The following is a 20,990-nucleotide window of genomic DNA, read 5'->3' on the forward strand; positions in this document are numbered from 1 at the left end:
AAATTCAGATAAATGGTGGTGGGGCCCACCTTTCAAGAGTCTAACTGCTCAAGTTCTTCCCCAGGATATCCTTTCTCAACATGCCCCAAGAGCCCTGCAGAGATGATGCTGTCTGTCTCAAGAGCAGAGACAGACTAAGAGGAACAGGTACCGTGAGGTCATAGGGCTGTGAAGTCACGCATCACAAAGGCATTCTCAGTAAGGATCCCTAAATGGGACATTCTTTGTGGATTAGACTGGTAACAAGTTCTCACCTCTGGACTCTGACTGTAGTGACCAAATCTGTTAACATCTCATGGGTTTCTGATGACCTATTTACAATGGATTTGATATGTCTTGGGCTATATCCCCATGTATAATGTGATTATGAGGCTGTGTAATTGCTACATAATTGTCTTTCTTCTTGAATCTGTTGCACCCTGGGGCTCCAGCCTCTCAATCTTAATTAAAAAGAATAAATCTTAATCAATCTCAATCATAATTTTGGAGAAGAAAACAAGTCTCTCAGCACTTGAGGTTAGAAAACTAACCTTACAATTGTGAAAGGAATGTGACCTTGTGCATTCATATTAGCCTGAAAAAGATCCCAGGGTATGAACTTCTCCAACATTAATGGGCCGACTGAAGCCTGTAGAGGGCACTTTCACTTACCTGTCCAACTACTGACCTACGTTGGCAGAAACACAGCCCTAGCAGGAAACCAGGCTTTTTCCCCTCCAGGTTCCAAAGCTCTCAGAAGAGGATGGTAAGTCTCAAGACCTACTTCAACCGATATAAAAACCAAGGCACGAAGAAGCACTGCAAAGATGCAGGACTCACTGGGTGGAATTTTCTGGGCTGTGTTATGGAAGTAGTCAGACTAAATAATCAGGATAGTCCTTTCTATCTTGAGAAACTACACAGACTGTGACTGTGAACCCAACCCTTGTTGGGTTTGTCCGTATAGGGGCACTCCGGAAAACTAATCTGAATTAATATTTAAAATGAAGTAAACTAAACCAAATTAAGGCCAGTCATTCTGCATATAAATGCGCACAGGACCTAGTGATTTAAACTAAACCATTTTATATGCACACCTTTATTTAATTCAGATTAACTTTCCTGAGTTTTCCTTTATAGACGAGCCATCAGCAGGGAGGCAGGGGACTGAATGAGATGAACAAAGCATTTCCTACTTCCTTCTAAGTGGAAACTGAGACAAATATGGGGGCAAAATCATTATGGCTTGCAGAAAGTGAATCTGTTTGTCTGTCTGTTGCCTGGTGGCTTGTCTGGTTGCAGTTTTCAGTGTCTGTTTGAGAGCTCCGTTTGGTTAATAAGACAACGGCCTGCTCCAGAGGGTGAGAATAAGGCTTCTATCCTTGAATATGATCCAGTCACCTACAGGCTCACTATTCTGACCACAAAAGTATACAGGGCTAGAAAACAAGTTTTGAAGGAAAGAATAATTCAGGACACAGAGGTAACATGGAATACATTTTTACCAAACACAGAACGTGTCAGACTAAGCCCATGCCTTTCTTTGACAAGAAAGCTTATTTTCTAGACAAAGGTAATGCAGTAGATTCTATTGTTCTGAGCTGCAGTAAGACATTTAATATGGTGCCACATGGGATATCATTAGTTAATCTAGAAAAGATGTAGATTAGCAGTAAAATGATAAAAATGGGTAAAGAATTAGATTAAAAGGGATAACAGGCCACACTGAAAGAGGAACTATTAGTCTGCAGAGGAGTTACTAACAGAGTTCCTTAAATATAAGTCTGGGGATTAGTCTTGTCGAATGATTACTGGCTTTGGCAAATAGGTAGATGTGGGCTGGTGAAGCGCGCTGATGATACAAAGATAGGAGGCATCATCAGTATAGGTGAGGGTTTGGATATCATGCAGGAAGACATGGGAGCACAAATCAGCTGCCACTGGGGAGCTCACTGATTGGAAATGAGTAATGACTGAAGAAAAAAAATGCCCGGACTGAGGCATAGGTGGTCCAGAAAGTGGGCAGGAGGATGTTTCATGTTACTGGAGAACCCAGTAACCAGAAATTGTCATTAAGACAGCACCAGAGACCAAGAACTGGGATACTAGGAACAGCTGGCAGAAACTAGAAATTGAGGAGCTTGAGAACAATATTGAGGCATGAACTAAGACCAAAGTTTGAGACAAAGCTGAGGCAAGATCCAGGGCAGGACTTGGCAAGCAGAGCTGGAAAGGAGAGGGTTAGGATGACCAGGAAAATGGAGAGTCCATCACATGACAGGAGGGTAGAAGAGTTTGGCAAAGAAGAAGGCTGAAAGAGGGAACAGGAGTGATCTTGGCAGAAACTCTGGCTTGCACCCATAGATATTCTCAAGTAAATCTCAGGATATCATCCTACTGCTGTACTTGGCATTGGTTTGTGAGGCTGCAGCTTGAGTAGTGCATCCAATTCTGGGCTCCACAATTCAAGAAAGATGTCGAGAAGTTTGAGAGAGTCCAGAGGAGAGCCATATGCATGATCAGAGGGCAAGAGAATAGGCCTTATGAAGAGAGGCGGAGAGCCATGGGACTGTCGAGCCTGGAAAATGCAGGCTCAGGGAGGACCTGGTGACTGACTATAAATACACAAGGGGTGTGCATCAGGACCTGGGAGAACGTCTGTTCACCAGAGCGCCCCGAGGGATAACAAGGACCAATGGTCATAAACTCCTCCAAGACCATTTTAGGCTGGACATGAGGAAAATTTCTTTACTGTCTGAGTCCCCTAGGCCTGGAAAAGACTCCCTCCAGAAGTGGTGTAGGCACCTACTCTGGACTCATTCAAGAAATGTTTGGATGCTTATCTTGCTGGGGTCCTTTGACCCTAGCTGACTTCCTGCCCCTGGGGCAGGGGGCTGGACTTTATGATCTTCAAGGTCCCTTCCAGCCCTGAAGTCTATGAATCTATACATTGTTGAGGAGAGAAAAGAACTATGTAAGCTAAAAAAGCATGTTGGCACAAGAACAAATGGATAGAAAGAGGCTAGGGATCAATTCTGATATGAAAAACAGAAGGTTTCTAACCATCAGAGCAGAGGGGACCTGGAATAGCCTTCCAGTAGCCTTCTAAGATGGGACGCAATCAGGCTGTGCGAGAGGCTCTGGAACACTGTCTGCAACAGCAAGGGACTGAACGTGACTGACTGGGTGACCCAAGCGGCCCCTTCCAGTTTTAGATCACTGGTGGAATACTGGGCCATGTCTTTAACTGGTATACATTGCCATAGCTCTCTTCATTTGTGCTGCGTGGCTTCAATTTAGACCAGGCAAGGATCTGGCCTCCTCAGGCTCCTGGGACACTGAAGTAAGTTGTAAAAGGATTAAAAGAGAGTGAAATGAAGAGGAAAAGAGAAGAGAACGATCCCTGTAAACTCTGGGGACAGCTAATGGAGGAGGAGAACTCACTTAATTACACCTTATGAAAACTAGCTGTTCTGAAATGAATTTTTAATGCAAAAATAATGCACTTTTCCAGCTATTTAAGAAAGCAAAGCAAAGCTGGAGAGAATTCCCCCAACTGAGCTGCTTCTGGGCATCTCTGCGCTAAAAAAGGCGAAGGGCTTGACTCCCTGGGGGCAAATGCCAGCAGAAGATTCAGTTTTGTGCTGAGGTTGGTGGTCCTAGGGACAATTTATCTCAGCTGAGGATCTGGCCTGGGAGGCATGGACTCATGTAGACCGAAATGGGAAAAAAATGTTTGAACACATCCCTGTAAACTGAAACCAACCAGATTTGTTACAGAGGTGTCTGTGGTCAGCTGAGTTGAGTTTTGTGTTTGAAAGCAAAGAAGCAACTCGATTACATTGTCTCACCAGGTGGGAAGTGATATTTCTTCTTTAGCACCATGGGAGCTCTTTGGAGGGTAAGAGATAATGTCACAAATCGAAAGCTGATGCTGCTTCCACTCCATGTCCACAAGAGCAGAATTTGTCACTCCTTTACAGGAATCTCCTGAGTTAGATCTGATCTTTGTAACTAAAAGCATCTGCAATGTTTGGAATTGGACTAAGAACCAGAGTGTCTCAGATGCCTTATCAGCAACTTGCATTTCTTCCCCTGACTTAGTACAAGAAAATCCAGCTGCAGGGAGCATGTGGAAAGGTGCATGCAAATGGCTTGATCCCAGATGTGTAAAAAGGGCCAGCATCTCTGAAAATGACTCACAATTCTGGTTGCCACCATCACTGGCTGCCCAGCTTGAGACTTCAAAGTATCAAGTGCCTGCACTTTGGAGGGCTTAGCCCCCTTGGGCTGTCTCAAAATGCACCAAAATAACTAAATTCACTAATATCACTAAATACTTTTGAAGATCTTGGTTATTCTACTTGAGGAACTGAGTTCTGTTCATACAGTCCTTGATCCTCCAGTTCCCAAAGAAAACCAGGATATATTGAAGGAAGAACTAATCAAGTGAGGGACTTCCAGGCTGGACAACAATGTCATTACCTGCTTATGCAGATGGACCCTGGCCTCATGGAACAATTGCTGCCGGCTTTTGTACATCCAGAATTCCACCTGTGAATGAGGCCTGGGATTTTTCCAGTTATGCAACAACGGCTAGATGGAAACTGGACACCAGTTGCTATTGTGGCCCAGGAAGAGACGGTAGGGGGTTCTGTAACATGGGGGAACTTTCTGTATAAGCAAACCCCCTCCTGAACCCACCCACATCTTAATAGCTGTTTAGCCTTCTTGACAGCATCTTAAAGACCTATCCATCATCTTTTATGGCTAGAGAAGTTGTAAACACTCCCTCTCTGCCCTGATTTTTGTTTTGAAAAGCTGTTCCATCAAAGAGATCTATGAAAGGCTCAATTCTCAGGTGACAAGCTATCTATTTAAAGTTTACATGCCTGGGAATGCTCACAAAGACTTATTAATGGGAAACTGCTGAAGGAAGCACGCCTGAAGCAGTTCACTGTGGTCTGTGCACAAACACGTTGCCATCAAAGTTTAATGCTTCCCAGTTAACAAAATATAATCTTCTCTCATCATTTTTCCCCTCTTCAGTTTAAATGCTTTAGTTACTCCTTTCATGTTGGGTGAAAGCAGTAGGTAGGTAGCAATGGCAGAAACCAGGTGTTGGACAGGCAGGAGTCATCCAAATTCCTACATGTGGTGCTGTCATTGTCCTTCAAACCTGGCTCCCATCCCCCTGCTATTTCAGCATGCAGAAAGGAGCTGGGATTTTGCAACAGCCCCATTCTGCTTACAACAGGGGGACCTGGGTAGAACTTGTTTATCCCACAAGCAAAGCTGCCGGTGAAACTCTGTCCTAAAATGCAACCCCCATATCCATGTTTGCCAGTCCCAGGAGTTCATCCTGCTCTGTCATCCAGCCTCAGCACAGACCTGTGGCATGCCTACTATTGCAGTCTTCATGCAGCTTCACCTGTGTCCCAACTCTTGTTATTGTCTCTGTACTCAGTTCTGCCACTTCAGCTCAGTCACGGCAGCCCTTCTAACACTCAATCCCAGAGAGACCCAATTTATCTCTGTCTCAACGCACAGCAGTATGGTGTAAGGTGGATCATTAGGATGATGGCAGCTCTCCTGTGGTGATAGTAGAGATGTAGTTGAAGTGGGGTCTGGAAAGAGAGTTTGGATAGCAGACCTCCAACACCAAGGCTGTCCTGTATACAGAGAGCCATCTCTTTACACCTGGACAATACAAGTGCCTTACAGAGAAGGTCAGGATCATTAGCCGCATTTTACAGGTCAAGAAACCACTGCTATGTCTACATTTTATTAAGGTGCACTGATGCTTGAACTAGGTTTCCTCCAACTCGTTTGGATACTGTTAGCAGTAAAACTGCAACTGCATGAGTGTTAGCTGCCTAACAAAGACCCAGGGCCCTGGCAGGGTGTGTAGAACCCACCGGGCCACCACTTCCCTCCCATTGCTACCTGAGCAAGGTATCTGGCATGTCTCCCTACATTACAATCAGTCCTTTTGAAAGAATTGCTCCTCCCGTCCATGCTTTATGCCACTTATGCACTCATCAAAAGCATAAGGCATGGAGCAGAGTAGCAACTGGCCCGGAGTCATCAGCAGTACAGGCAGACGCTCCCTAATCTCCTCAGTTGCTCCTCTATCCATTAACTGCTGGTTGGCAACATTTTTAGGCTGCACCGTGGAATGACCCAGCTGGGTTCAGAGGTGGGTAGACTAGGACCTGGCCACTGCCATCACCACTGCTGCCACTTCTCCCTGTGGCAGCATGGGAAGAGCTCCCATCAGGGGTATAACAACACAGCCAGGTGTCCAGGGCAGCTGCTACACTCACAGGGACAGCAGCGAGTTCCAGTTTCCACCGGGCTGTCAATGTAATTCCTCAGCTGGAGCAACAGCCTTTCTCTTCTTAGAACCATAAAGGAGGGCTGGAAGGGACCTCAGGAGGTCACATCTGGTCCAACCCCCTGCTGGAAGCAGGATTAGCACCAACTAGATCATCCCAGCCAAGGCTTTGTTCAGGCAGGTCTTAAAAACCTCTTGGGATGGAGATTTCATAATTTCCCTGGGTAACCTGTTCCAGTGCTTTACTACTCTCCTAGTGAGAAAGCTTTTTCTAATATCTAACTGAAACCTTCCTTGCTGCAACTTGAGACCATTGCTCCTTGTTGTCATCTGCCACCACTGAGGACAGTCCAGCTCCATCCTCCTTGTAACCACCCTTCAGGTAGTTGAAGGCTGTTAATAAACTCTCCTTCAGTCATCTTCTCCAGACTAAATAAGCCCAGTTCTCTCAGCCTCTCCTCACAAGTCATGTTCCCCAGCCCCCTAACCATGCTCGTTGCCCTTCACTGGACTCTCTCCAATTTGTCCACATCCTTCCTGTAGCGGGGACCCAAAACTGAACACAGTACTCCAGATGTGGCCTCAACAGTGCCAAATAGAAGGAAGAAATCACCTCCCTCAATCTGCTGGCAACACTCCTACCAATGCAGTCCAGTATGCCATTAGCTTTCTTCGCAACAAGGGCACATGGTTGGCTAATATTCAACTCATTGGCCACTGTAACCCCCAGGTCCTTTTCTTCATTTGTGCTCCCCCCACCTTGGCTGGCTGCCCCGGTCACCTCACCCTAACTATACCACCAGCTCCTACAGGTGCTGCTTCTCCCCATGGCAATTCAGAGAAAGTGAGTGCTGCTGAAGCCTTGCATCTGTGGGTTGCTGACCCCTGCTTTAGATTGCATGGCCTCTACTGTGTGAAGTGATGACATTCAGTAGGTGACTTTCTTTCCTGGGAGTCAGGCCTGACCCAGCATTTCAGAGTGGTGCTTCTGTCTACCACATGAGAGACAAAACCCAGGCTTTCCTGACCACCTGTGGTCATTAAAAATTCATAGCCTCTCTCATAAGCAGGGATCCTGGTTTTCTCTGATTTAAAAAAAATCGCCCATTTTCAGATTGAAAAAAGGAACCCAAAATCCACATTTTTCTGTGATCAGAATGAAACCCCACTATATATGCATCTATATATTAGTGGTGTTTCATTTTAATAATGGGAAAATGTGGATGTTGGGTTACTTTTTTAAATTAAAGAATTGGGGATTTTTTTAATCAGGGAAAACTAGGATCCCTGCTCATAAGAGAGGGAGCATGAAGCCTGGGTGGTAAGCAGGTACTTTGCATTTGAATTTTGTGTACTGGTGCCAAAATTCCCATTGCTCCCTCCACTGGATAGCTATATTATTAGTAGTAACATTTAGTCCTACTCATACTAATTGTGTTTGTCATTACACAAATAACACATAAGCGGCAGCATTGGCCCAGGAGAACTTCTAGTCTAAAAGGCAGGCACAGGAAAGACAAGATGCACTGGGGTCTTGTCTAGACTAGGAATAAGGATCCTTTTCTCAATAAAGGCAGCTTAAATCTATGCCAAATCCCACTGGCCAGCAACACAGACTGGTTTAATACCTCTGGCCTGACTAGTAGGCTGATGGGACTAGTAGCCCATACATCCAGTCAGGCTCTTCCTGGATCAGGTGAACACACACTAAAATATAATTGCTTTGCCTGGAATAAAGTGATCCTCACAGACCCTGCTTTATCTGCAATCTGAATAAAGCCAACTTGAGGGTTATGGGGAGGCCAGGTCAAACAGTGGTTCTGTCATCAGTTTGTTATGCTGCTATATCATACGTTGGGAGAGGAGACAGCGCGAGACTCTGAGTCCTGTCATGGTAAACACACGCAGCAAACTTTAGGTCAGGTCAGCATAAGCTTGGTTTATTAGAGAATGCATTCTGGACAGACTCATACACAATTGGAGAATTGTGAAGAGGTCTGACCCCGTACAACAGGTGAGGCGAGTTCATATAGAAAATATGACATCATAAGCATAGCTATGACATAACCAATCAGCATTTGCCATGACTTTGTTAGTAAAGCACAAGTTTTCCATTTATGATTATGTTAGCAAAAAAAATTTTTTTTAGGGTCTCTTGTCTAATTTGCAACCTTAGGGGTCACTTCCCATTTTGGGCTGACTCAGCAGGCTGGTTTGTGGTTACTTTTGTGCTAAGCTTTTGTTTTTTACTAGACTAGGACAGGATGGTCCCAGTCTTGTGTTAGTCTGGCAGTTTTGGGTCATGTCCTTTTGACTTCCCCATAGCCTAAGCTGAATACATGTTTTTTGCACCTTTAAATATAATGGAGATTCAACTCCATTTTTCCCTTCTTGCACAGTCCACATCAACAAAGGATGTAAAATGGCAGCTGGGTCATTCCTGTTCAATTTTCCTTCCCAAAGCAAAGAGCCAGCTTCCCTTATTATAGCACTAAAGGGTCTAGAAGAACCTGTCTTGGCTCAAGTCTTCTGACACCAGTGCCATCTCTTACATCAGCTTAAGACCTGCAGGAAGGGGAAACTGGACAACAGCCCTTATACCAAGGCTGGCCATTCTGGTGTTAGTTTCTCTTATCTGAACCTCTTGCATTGTTACCTTCAACCAACTGTCCCCCTTTGAAGCACTCCTGATCCCCCAATATGTTAGCATCTACTGCCACACCCTTCTAAATGGTCCCATGGGTCATTGGTGGGACCAGTGAGACCTGGGCTGTGCTGGATCAGCAAGTGGGCTGGTTTCACCCCTTAGGGTGGCTTGTCTTCCAGTCAGTGCAGTACTGGGTGAATAAGGGGACACCCAGCTCCTGAGACCTCTGCAAATTTAACAGAAAAAAAGACTTGAGGAACAGTCAAGGTTTAAGGAGGAACAACACACTGAAGCTACTTTCTGCTGTAAAATGCATATTTAAAATATAGAGGATAGAACCCTAGAAAAGTCCAAGGTTTTTGCTTACAATAGGAAATGAAATAGTTTTTTGAACTTGATGTTCAACTATCAAGTTAAATGACAGGACACAGATGATGACTGACTGATCAGTGCAGACAAGAATGAGTCATACTCAGCAAAGTATCAGCTAACTGTGGTTAAACCCAAGCCCTGGTAGGCATCACCCATTACTAGCTGTCACCAAGCTGAAGATGAGTATTCCTCTCTCAGCATTATATCAGCTAAATAGGTCACTAAGCATTCATTTAGCAGTTCCACCCAGTGAGCAAAACACTGCCCTCAGAGCCAGAAGTAAAGCTGATTGGGAATTTTTTAATGAATTTTCCTCCATTGGGAAATAATTGGTCAAAAACAGGACTTTTCATAGAAATGCAGCAATTTTGATGAAACTTTCATCTAGAAAGATTTTATGATCAAGGCACCCAAAGGGCCAGATGAGTCTGACATCCCTGATAGAGAAGACACTGCTCTGGGACCTGAATCTTGCTCTGCCACACTTCAGCTAGTTTGAAGGCAGCTCTCTCTCTTTCTCTTTGGTTCCTTGTGTACAACCTTGAAAAAAGTCTCATTGTCAATCCAAGACGTAAGAAGAAACTTTTTTGGGTCTTAAGAAGACTTATGCAACTGAAAAACCATTGTCCATGAACATCAAATTAGGAGATTTAGATTCTATGCCAGGTTTCAACCTTGACCTGCTATGCAAGCTTCATCGAGTCACTTTGCCTCTACAAACCTCTCTTTCCTATGCCACCATTCATGCATCCCACCCTCCCCCCAGTTTATTTAGACTGAAAGCACAGTGGGGTAAAAGCTGTCTCATTACATGTCTATGAAGCACTGAACACAATGAAGCTCTAATCTTGGATGCGGAGCAGGCTCTGAAAAAACTGAATTTTCTAATGGTGATGTGGTTTCCTAAGCAATGAATGAGTACGAGAAAGACAGAGAGAGGAAAGAAGCTCTTTGGAACACTCCATCCTCCTTCTCCTAATAAAGTCGTCATTATTATAAAGGCTGATGTGTGCCAAGTGCAATCTCTCAGGCTGCTTGTTGAAACATTCCCAGCGAGATTATCCTACCCGCTCCCCGTGCCTGACATGTACAAAAACCTAACAGGCCCATTTGCCTTCCAACAAGCAGCGAAGCTCTTCATTAATCACCATTCAATCTGAGAGAGCCCTTCAATCATCGTGGGTCGTTTACATGTCTGCATGAACTGCCAGAGGAGACACCGAGGGGGGATGCCTGACTTCAGATTTGATGGGTCTATTTCTCAGATATCATTTTCAGTCAAGTTAAAAAAGAGGAGGAAAAAGAAGAATCCCAAGTGTGACAGATGAGAAATCTATGTAATCACATTCACATATGTTTGTATTGGGTTATATTTTATTTAAAGTGCATAAAGGAATGCAGTGTGACCTTGCTGCCTTGAAATCAAAGATTTATCAGCCAATGTCTGAACTGTTCATCAGCAGCAAAGCAGAACGGAGCTGTGATAAATGGACAATAATGTTGTTGCTCTCCCTTCCCTGCCTCCCCCTCACCCCCGCCACAAACACATGTAAATAAATCTAGCACTGCTAGCGAGAGCCTGATATATTAAATGTATATGATGCTTTGCATTTCTGGAGTGTTTTCCAATAGAGGATTCAAAAATACTTTACACCTATTGAGCAAGACCTTTTGCTTGCATAAATCAACATCAGTTTTATTTCACTCAGTGCAACGGAGCCATACTGGTATATGCCAGCTCTGGAAGTCTGCTGTAGCCTAGCACATTTCTGAAAGTAAGAAAGTACCATTGATGTCCTATAATCCAAGGCAAAACTAAGACACTTGCCATTTATTTCTTCATCTTGTGCAAGCCAACACAGCTCCACAGATATCAATGCAGGTAAGTCAGTTCAAAGGCATTGAGAGGCTGCTCTAGAAATGATAAAGGACTGCATTTCACAACTGCATGCCTGCCTGCAAATGTAGAAACTGTTGCACAAAGTTTGCAGGCAAACTAGTTGTGATTACACAAGGCAGGCTGTAGCGCAAACAGTTTGGCCTGGAAAATTTCTTGTGAGCAGTTGTGAAAAACAGACCTGAGTGACTCTGGTTATGTGCCAATGTTGCTAATACCATTTGGAATAAACACACATCACCCAAAGCCCCAGATTTATGCTTTAACCATGAGGCTTTATATTATTCCCTTTATATCACACCAGTCCCCAAGATGACTGGCTGCATGGATGTATCCAATTTAATTTCACAAGACTGTGAAACAGCAGAGACAGGAGATAGAGAAATGACAAGTGAGGAAAGACATTCTTATGATGAGAGATGGGAAGTGACTGGGCTGTGTAGTTTAGAGGAATAAGAGAGGACATGGTTGAAATGTAGAGAATACAGATGCAACAAGAAGGGTTAGAAGAAGCCAGTGGCTGAGCCAGGATTTGACCAAAGTGTCTCAAATTGGGGTCTTCAAGACCTTTCTTTTTCTCTCTGAAAGGGTTCAGATGCCATTTAAGAATGTTACTGGCCATATTTTCACGTGAGCTCTGCACATAGGGTACAAAGCTCTTTGTGAAAGTCTGGATATGAGCCACAAAGAAAGCTGCTGAATTCTTTTGGAAGTCTGGCTTTCTGGAGGTGCTTCAGTGGGAACTAAAGCTTTGAAAATCTGATCTTGCACTTTTTGAACATCTGGCCTCTAATGCCATTCTTTGAATGGTTGACTGATATCGTATAATGGAAAATAACCAATCACAAATATTGAATGTTCTTCCTCATATGAGTACCCTTGTGATATGGGTAGTCATGTGAGAAACAGCCATTCCCCAAATGCTCATGTGAATAAAAATCTAAAAGTGTCAGTGCTTTCAAATAATGGCTAACTAGGATGTCTGGATATGGCTGAATGAATCAGCTATCGGGAAACCAAATGAGTATTTGCGGACACTGCTTTGCAGTATTCAGCCAGTTCCCATAAGGACACAGAGTATGTCATTTTTGATGCCTCCTCACTAGTTCATAATATTATATTCTTTTATATCTTCAATAAATTTTAATAAGCGTTTTTTATAGAGTAATTTCCCAATCAACAACCAAGTCAATTTGCTTCTCCCCATAAAAGAAACCAAGGAAAAACTGACATTTTATGTCAACGCAGTAAAAACTAAATTGATGTTAACACCTCAAAGTGCTCAGGTCCACACAACAGAGGAAATAACAGGACACAAAAGGCATAGGAGTAAGGAGCTGAATGTATCCCTGCTAACAGTGTGTCACATTACTATTGACATCTTCCACAGATCCTAGGGCTGACTTAGACTCTAAAATACACTTAAATAAAAGGCTGATCCAAGCTCTGCTGAAAAACCGGAAATATATCCATTCATTTCAGTGGCCTTTGGATGAGTTTTTAGTGACATGTTTGCACGTTCTGCCCAAGGGACTCTCGCACTTGGGGTTGAAAGCAGACATCTGTGACAACAATAGCCAGGTGTTGTAGCAACACTAATCTTACACTTCTAACTGAGCAGGAGGGGGTAATCCTGACTACATCCCAGCTAGAGGAGTGGTCTGTGAGGAGTGGAAATGGAGAAAAAAAAAGTCAGCTTGCAGGAAAAACTGAGTTTCATGCTTCAATAGGAGGCTCAAGAATGAAAGGACAAGCCAAGACGCTGCCCGCCAGTAAGATCATAACTCACTGGAGCACTTTATGCTGCAAAAACTGCATCACTATCTGATTTCTGGCCCTCTGTGTCCAACTTCTGGTCTCTATTGCATGTCATCAGAACCAAGGACACAAGGAAAGACAAGTAGTGAGCAGCCTCATTCCTAGACGGGCTTTTGTGGACTCCTTCTAGCAATCAGTCTGCTTACAACTGTCTCTCCTGTGTCTGATCAGGCACTTGATCTGGCTTAGGATAACTAGGCATGACCCTCAGGTTCATTCTTATATAGCACTATAGATATACCTTGCTAACATCTTCGGGGATCCTAACAAATTGCTTATGTGCATATTATAAACTTTATTTTACGGGCTGAATCTTCTCTGACTTTAAGAAGGAAGGAAAAGAAAAGCAAGAGGAAAAAGGGGAGGAAGAAGAGGGATGGCTTCAAGGATGTCTGGATTTAGGTCTGTACCTCAACTTCTAACTGGACCCCAAAAGTTAAAACCATCTCACGCTTTTTTTTTTTCCAGACTCAGACACTGGATTACCTGCTGTTGCAGTTCTCATTGCTGTGAAATATGCAAGGGAAGCAAGTTTTTTAAAGATTTAAGATGCCAAATCAGCAGCATGGAAGGTGGAAAAGTTAAAATTGTGGAACAACCTAATTTTCAGTCTTCTGAGATGAAGCTCCATTAATCTTTCATATTCTCCCTCAGTCTTGTCACCAACCTGTTCAGATCCAAATCAGTTAACATGCTATCGTAAGCAACGGGGAGTGTATTGGGGGGGGGAGAATGAGGGAGGCATTAGAAATGTCGTTAAGTATGAAAAATAATGCAGCGAGACACTATTGTAAGATAGCGAAAGGCAGACAAGGTTACCCATGCAGGTCCCAATTTTCCAGTACCCCCAGGTCCATACAGAGCTTCAATCTGCCCCAACAGATCCATTTGCAGGAACTGTACTGAATATACATGCTCCTGAGTGTCTTTGGGGATTTTCCAAGCATCTGATTTTCCATTACATTAATGCCTTTCTCTCTACTTGAGAGGAGATGGATGATCTAGTAGGAACTTTCTTTTACTGGTTCACAATTTTTAAAATAGTAGCAGCATGTTTTCTTCAGTCTTGGTTACTCTCTGTCTCTATAAGGACTTCACACAGCTATTGACAAGTGTAGAATGAAGGGTCTTTTGGTTAAAATACATAACTTGCCACCACTAGAAGTAAAGGATTACACCCTTACTTGTAGTAGATTAGGCCTTACATCTTCAGAAAACCTCCAGCCAATAGAGATGGTGGCATAACTGCCTGCATTTTTATTCCTTTCTGGACATATTCTAGCTAATAAGCGTGCAGGCAGGAACAACTCGGAGAAGCAAGATGAACCTGGCTATTACAGATTATTCAGCAAAATAAATTTGGGAGTCTAAACGTGCATATCCACACTGGTTCTAAAAGTCAAGCTCACCCAGTCACAATAGAAACAACAGCATGCAACCTACCTGCCTCATTAAAACTAAGTGACACTGCCCAAATTGTGAAAACTCCCAGCCCATAAGTAACCAGTTGTGCAGATCAGAATTTAATTGCCAAAATTAGTCAATGAGTCACTTAAAATAATGCATCACGGTGAGAATAGCAGCTTCAGAGGGTACAACTGCAAACCCGAAAAAAAGACTAAATTCATTAAAAAGGATATTTGCCAAGAATTAAAAATTCTAGCCCTGACTGCCAGTATGTGGTTGGTTGTTAGGAAATTATATGGAACTGTGCAACAGTCTTAATCTGGTCCATAGACCCATATGCACTGAGACCAGACCCATTCACAGCTGACTTCTAAGTATCTTCCATGTTTGCATATTACCTGCAAATATTGATATCACAAAAGGAGCTCATTACCTGAAATGGGACACCCAAGTCTCTGATGAAGACTAATAAGACATGATTAAAACTTGCATACTAATAAGTGGCAGAGGTCAACCAAAAATTGCAAGAATTTCAAGACGGAAATCTTAGCCCTCTACCTCCAAGATATTTACAGTAGTGAATATTAGGGGGTGCATTTTTCAGGCCACAAATGGGGGAAAAGGATAAGGTATGGTTCAAATTGGCATCCTTGTTGACAGCAACAACAGTCTCTCCCAAAAACCAGCCCAACAGCCTGGCCACTATTCCAAGCTAATCCTCCTAACCAGAGCTGGTTCAAAATTTTTTGGTGATCATTTTTTCATTAAAAATAAAAATAAGATTTCATGTAAACAAGCCAACCAAAACCTTTACAAAACCATGTCAATTTTGGCCAAATCTGTTGAAGAACTATGTCCAGAATGGCTCAAAATAAATATTGGGTGTTTCATTTCATTTTGTTTTCACTTCATTTTGTTCCGAGCAGTAGTATATGAGGGGGAGGTGACTGAGGCACCAGCCCCAGGCACTTATTTTGAGGGGGTGCAAGAATGGCAGCCACTACCATTGCCAGCTCAGCCATCATCGCAGCTGCAGACGGCCCCTAGGACACAGACTGTGGCAGTTATGCCTCTGGTTCTGTTTTTCTGTAGTCTGTGTAGCGCTGTCTGCCCAGAAACACCTGACCTGCTTCTCCGTTCCTGAATGAGGAAATGAAATTTGAGTCCAGAAAGATCAAAATATTGTTACAAATTGCTACACACTATGGGTTTTGGTTTGTTTGGGGGGGGTTTTGCCTTCATCTATAATGGGGGATATGTCCCTCTCCCTGGGGTCTCTTGAGCATATTTTAACAACCTTTACTGCAGCAGTAGGTTGGCCACCACAGTCCCCCTTCTTTACTTGTGGCAAAGGTTAGGATGTTATGTCTTGGGTTTTGTGTAAAGGTTGACTGTAAGTTTTTCTAAGAGGTTAGACAATGGACTTGTATCGGATGGTTTGGATAGGGTTGGTCCTTCCGCAGTCAGAGGGTTGGACTAGATGACCTCCTTTCCAGCCCTACTTCGCCATGGTCCTATGATTCTGTTACAAGAATTTCGAGTGGGTAACATATTGAAAAGCAATTAAAAAGTTTCCAGATTATGGGATCTAGATGTTTTGAACAGAGAATACTTCATGCCATCCAAAAAGACACCAAAGAAAATTGCAAAATTGCAATTCTCTATGCACAAAACATGGTTTCTATTTTTCAACAAGCTCGACACAATATGAGTGATCTGCACTTTTAAGTTAGTTCACAGTGTTCTTTTGGTTGTTTCCTAGAACTGTAAATTTCACTCAGCTGAAAAGGTTGAGAATGAATTTGCAGTTTACAAGTTTACTACCTACTATCAGGGTAATTTAATATTTATTATTTCATATACTTATAAAGCCCTAAGTGCTGTGCAGTAAAACCAGTCCAAAACATTAACATTCAAATGAAGACCTAATACCCTCTAGCTGTTATAGCCAGCTAGACCCAAGTAATAAGAAACCTTAGGTCATCTCTAGGGGAAAAAAGATAAAACCCCAATTACTACAAAGGATAGGGGATAGCTAGTATATAAAGCCAGCAGAAGACTCCAAAGAGCGCATCTGCTCCATATGATGAGCCACATCCTATGGTGCTAGTGAGTTGCACTGGCATCATGCCGATTTAGATGAGCAGAGGATCTGGCCTATTGAAGTTAATATAGTTATGCTGATTTACGCCAGCCAAGGATTGGCTCTGTTTCTGGGGAAATTGTGCAAGTAAGTCATTCAGATAAGAAACAGAGGGTTGGAGTCATTGGCATGCTCTAGCTGCTTCATGCCTCTCCAGTGATGCATAGCAGCTCTACACACTGCTACTGCTGGGTTTATGGCCATTTTGTAGCATTGGGACAATGCAAGGCAGATGGATTGTACCAGTGAATCTGGTCCTGAATTGGAAATTCTAATCTAATAAAAGGCTTAGTACTTCCGTCTGTCTGTCCGTAACACTGGGGCCAACTACGCATGTGCCCTGGAGAGGGCAGGCTGCAATTGGCTGCATGGGCCCCACCCCCTCAGGCAGGGAGCCCTTAGGCTTTAAAACTGTACAGGTTTCCCTTGTTTTATGCAGGTTCTTATCTGTGAATTTGTTCCTATACAATGACCCTTTTTATACCAAAAATTCATTATATGCGAGGCAAATTCACTCTTATGAGATCAGTGTGGTGGGAGCCCACAGTCAGCTGCTTAGTGCAGTGCATTGTAGGGGTGATGCTATAGGCAGAGGAAGAAGAAAATATTTGGGGGGGAGGGGCTGAGCCAGGTGGTGGTGCTCAAGCTGGACTGCAGTGCCAGCCCCTGCAGCCCGGCCCAGTCCGGCCCCATCAGTGCAGCACCCCAGAAGCTGTGAGCCATGAAGTCACCCAGCACCAGCGCCTGTGGCCACTGCTTAGCATGACTGGTGCCTCTGCTTCTGGAGTTGCAGCTGCCCTGGGAGTGGCACAATGCCACAGCAGTACAGTTGAGGGCATCAGTACAGTCGCGGTCTTAGAACATATCCTTATTTGTTACATTGTAAAGTGGGTTCCCTTTATGCAAATTCGAGTTATGCGCCATTTTCCAGGAATGCACGTACAGCATAAAGCGAGGGAAACCTGTATTGACTTGCCCCAGCTCCTGTCAAAATTGATAGGAGACACAGGCAGTAGGACCCAGGAGGAGCCTGAGCAAGACTGAGCAGCCCAGCCCGCGGCAACCCCCACCATTGCACTCCAGTCCTGCCAGCACTGTCCGTACCACATGGCCTGGCTGCATTGCCGGAGCGGGGAGCACAGAGCTGCCGGTAGGGTGTGTGTGTGCGTCTGTGTGTCATGAGGGTATGTGTGGGGTGTGTGGGGCGTGTGCAGCCAGGGGCAGAGTGGGTGGGTGTGCAGCCAGGGGGAGAGTGGGAGGGTGATTGTGGTTGTGCAGCCAGGGGCAGAGTGGGTGGGTATGTGATTGTGGATCCAGAGGCTGAATGGGTGGGTGGGTGGGTGTGGGTGTACAGCCAGAGGCAGAGTGTATGCCTGGGTGTGGGTGTGCAGCCAGGGGAAGAATGGGTGGGTGGGTGTGGTTGTACATCCAGGGGCAGAGTGAGTCAGTGGGTGTGGGTGGGTGCAGCCAGGAGCAGAGTTTGTGCCTGGGTGTGGATGTGCAATCAGGGGCAGAGTGGGTGGGTGCAGCTCCCTGCTGCTGCAAGCAGGGACTGCCTGAATCGCCAAAGCTCTCCAAATTGATTGCTCCAAATCGATTCAGACCTTTTAATTGGTCCCCTGATTGGATTCAGATTTGGAGATTCAGCCACCAAATTTAGCCGAATCTCCTCCAAATAGAATCAGCACCCGAAGCTTCGCACAGCCCTACTGTAACAGGTTGCCTTCCCCAGCACTATCTTCCCTGTTATCTGCACCCTACGTGGGGCGCCCTTGGAGCCCCCTTTAAGGTTTCTTATGTCCCGCTCTCTACTATCCTGCCACGTCTTGATGGAAAATTGTTATGCTGATGTTCTTGTAAGCGGGAGACTGCCTGTTATATTTTGTATGTTGGGGTCTTCCGCCTCCATGGGCCTTGACCCCTGTCTTTCTCTAGCTAGGCCTCTCTGTCTAAACCCACCAAACAGGGTTCAGCTCTCAGGCTCTAGCCCTTTTCCTTGTCTTGAGGCTTGTGGCCCTCCTTTCTGCTCCAATCTGGAGCCCAGCCCCACAGCCAGGGGGCCGCCAGTTCAAGGCCGGGGAATGGCCCTGAACCCATGCCATCTCAGTCCACAAAAAAAAAACAAAAGAAAAACAAAACCGTACCTCAAGGGCACCAGGCCACCCCAGCCTTTTAGGATTGTGCCCTCTAGCGCCGGGGTCTGTACCCCCAAAATCCTGTGCCCACACTGGCGCCAGGGCCTATGTACCCCAAATACTGTGCCTTCTCTGGTGCCAGGGTCAGTACACCCCAGATCCTATGCCCACATGGGTGCCAGGCCCCCAAGGTGTAGTGGGGTCCCAATGAGGCCTCTTCCCAATAGCCTCGCCCAAACTGCTGGTGTTATTCAAAATAAAACCATAAACAGTCTGTCCACGGGCAATAACTGCCACCAAAAAAATATGATCAAAGGAGGCAGCACGTCAGCTTACATTTACTCGGGTTGTGCTTCTGCTCCCCACCGTTGGCTACCATCCTTCCTCTGGGCTTGCAGCTGCTTCTCCTGGTTCCTCAGTAGCTCCTTCAGCCTTTGGACCACTCACCCAGCCTCTCCATGGAGCTCTCTCACACACTCCTTCCCTCTTGGCTGCCAGCCTCCATCTGCTGCCCAGCCCAGGGTTTTTATAGTCCTGGCCTGCCCCCTTCCGGTCACCTGACCAGCTGGCCTGGCTCAACTTCTAACCCCTACTTTGCCAGCGCGCTGTGCCCACAAAGTCCTGATCTTAAAGGGGCTGACCTGATCTTAAAGGGTTCCCTGTTACACCTACTCTCCAGTGAGGGTTATGAGCAAAGGCTTATATTTTCAGCCTTTGAAGAAAAAGAAAAAAAGAAATAGAAGAAACACAAAAACAAAAAGCTACACCAGTAACATGAACCAGTATCGCCTGAAATTAAACATGTTTGGATCAAACCAAGAAGAGTTTCCACGCTTCATATTTTAAGCCATAAACTGACCACCATCTGGAGTCCATAAGAATTTACTCCTTTGTGTGGCATTGGGTCTCGTCTGAGCTGGAAACATTATTCATTTCTATTAATCAACGACCAACCATCAATGTCACTGCACTGCAACAAGCCCCAAGTGGGGACAGAGGAATCTGCGATTTGCTTACAATTTAAGGTGTTGCCCTGGATGTCTACATTAATATCTAGACAAAGATTTGTGGAGAAAGGGCAGATTGCAGAAGACAAGCTCTTACTCACAAAGAAACATTAGATGAGAAACATTATCTCCTTGCATTGGGATCTGTTGGAAACAATTTTGGGACAATATGGATCATTCTGTCTCTCTCTCGGCACTTATTACCTGCAGTCTAAGATTCCTGTAAAGACTTTTTTTGTTGTTTTTTTAAATTTCTATATTCTTAACTTCACTAATTTAAAAATCACTTCTCAGCCCTCCCCACCCACCCCAAGCCTTAAAGATTATATGAAGGTAACTCTCTCCTGTTCATTTTGCATGCAAGCATTTTCTCATCATTCTGGCAGGTTTCTAACTCTCTCTGCTGCCTGGTTAAATAATCCCTCATCATCAATGAAAACTGGAGCCACATGAGGCACATGCTCACACTGAGAGGAATTGTGGGTATTGTAACCACTACAGGTCATTTGGGATTAATTCATGTTCTTCATCTAACAGTAATCCCCATGTTCTCTCCACATCTCTTGAGACAGTCTCCATGCTGCTAACCTCTTTTCTTCCAATTTTTTGAAGCCAGGAAAATGCATTTTTTCAAGCCAGCTGTTCTGGTATTAGTGGCACTGGAAAGCTTTAAGCAGGGAAACAGCTCGTATGAGCTCAGACTCTAGGGAGGAGCTCTAATAAGCAATTTTCCCCTGACATCAGTGACCTATTTTTGAAACACAGAACTGGGCAGCCTGCATCCTGTTGGAGCACAGAGCTGAACATACTAAGAAGCCAGCCATGCGATGTCAGTCCATGATGTCAAACAAGCCGGGGCTCACAACAGTGCCGATCGTGGCTGAAATTCAGGTGGGCATGGCTTTGCAGATGCCAGCACAGCTGTCTGGACTTATTCCTAATGTAAAAGATTTTCTGCTCCATGGTATAGCCTTTACCCATCCTCCCTCACTTCTGGAGATTTTAGGTCCCTGAACATTATAAGCCAGATCCTCAACAGGATGTGAATTGGTGCAGCTCCATCAAAATCAGTGGCTCAACACTGAGTTATAGTAGTTGTGGATCAGACTCTATTATCAGTACGTCTGTCAGCTGGGTGCATGACTCCAAGGCTATCATTTGCCAACAGGTGTGATATCCCCTTTTAGAACATCTGAGCTAGCTGCATGCCTCAACCCTGGTATAGATAGTTCATCTCCAATTATGTTC

The 20,990-nt window shown here is 44.5% G+C and overlaps 1 protein-coding gene across 2 annotated transcripts in view; it reads right to left on the minus strand.

Annotated features, from left to right (window-relative positions):
• The window catches only part of TBC1D21 (TBC1 domain family member 21), a 156,361-nt gene that overhangs the window by 27,576 nt on the left and 107,795 nt on the right, over positions 1–20,990 (minus strand). Inside the window, exon 1 of one of the 2 annotated variants that reach the window (XM_014604482.3) lies at positions 30–122. The exons of the other annotated variant lie outside the window; for it this stretch is intronic. The gene's annotated coding sequence lies outside the window, so the exon portion shown is untranslated. Of the gene's footprint in view, positions 1–29; positions 123–20,990 lie in introns of those variants that run through there. 2 annotated transcript variants of the gene reach the window in all.

Source organism: Alligator mississippiensis, chromosome 11 (assembly GCF_030867095.1).
Source record: "Alligator mississippiensis isolate rAllMis1 chromosome 11, rAllMis1, whole genome shotgun sequence".
Taxonomy (NCBI): Eukaryota; Metazoa; Chordata; order Crocodylia; family Alligatoridae; genus Alligator; species Alligator mississippiensis.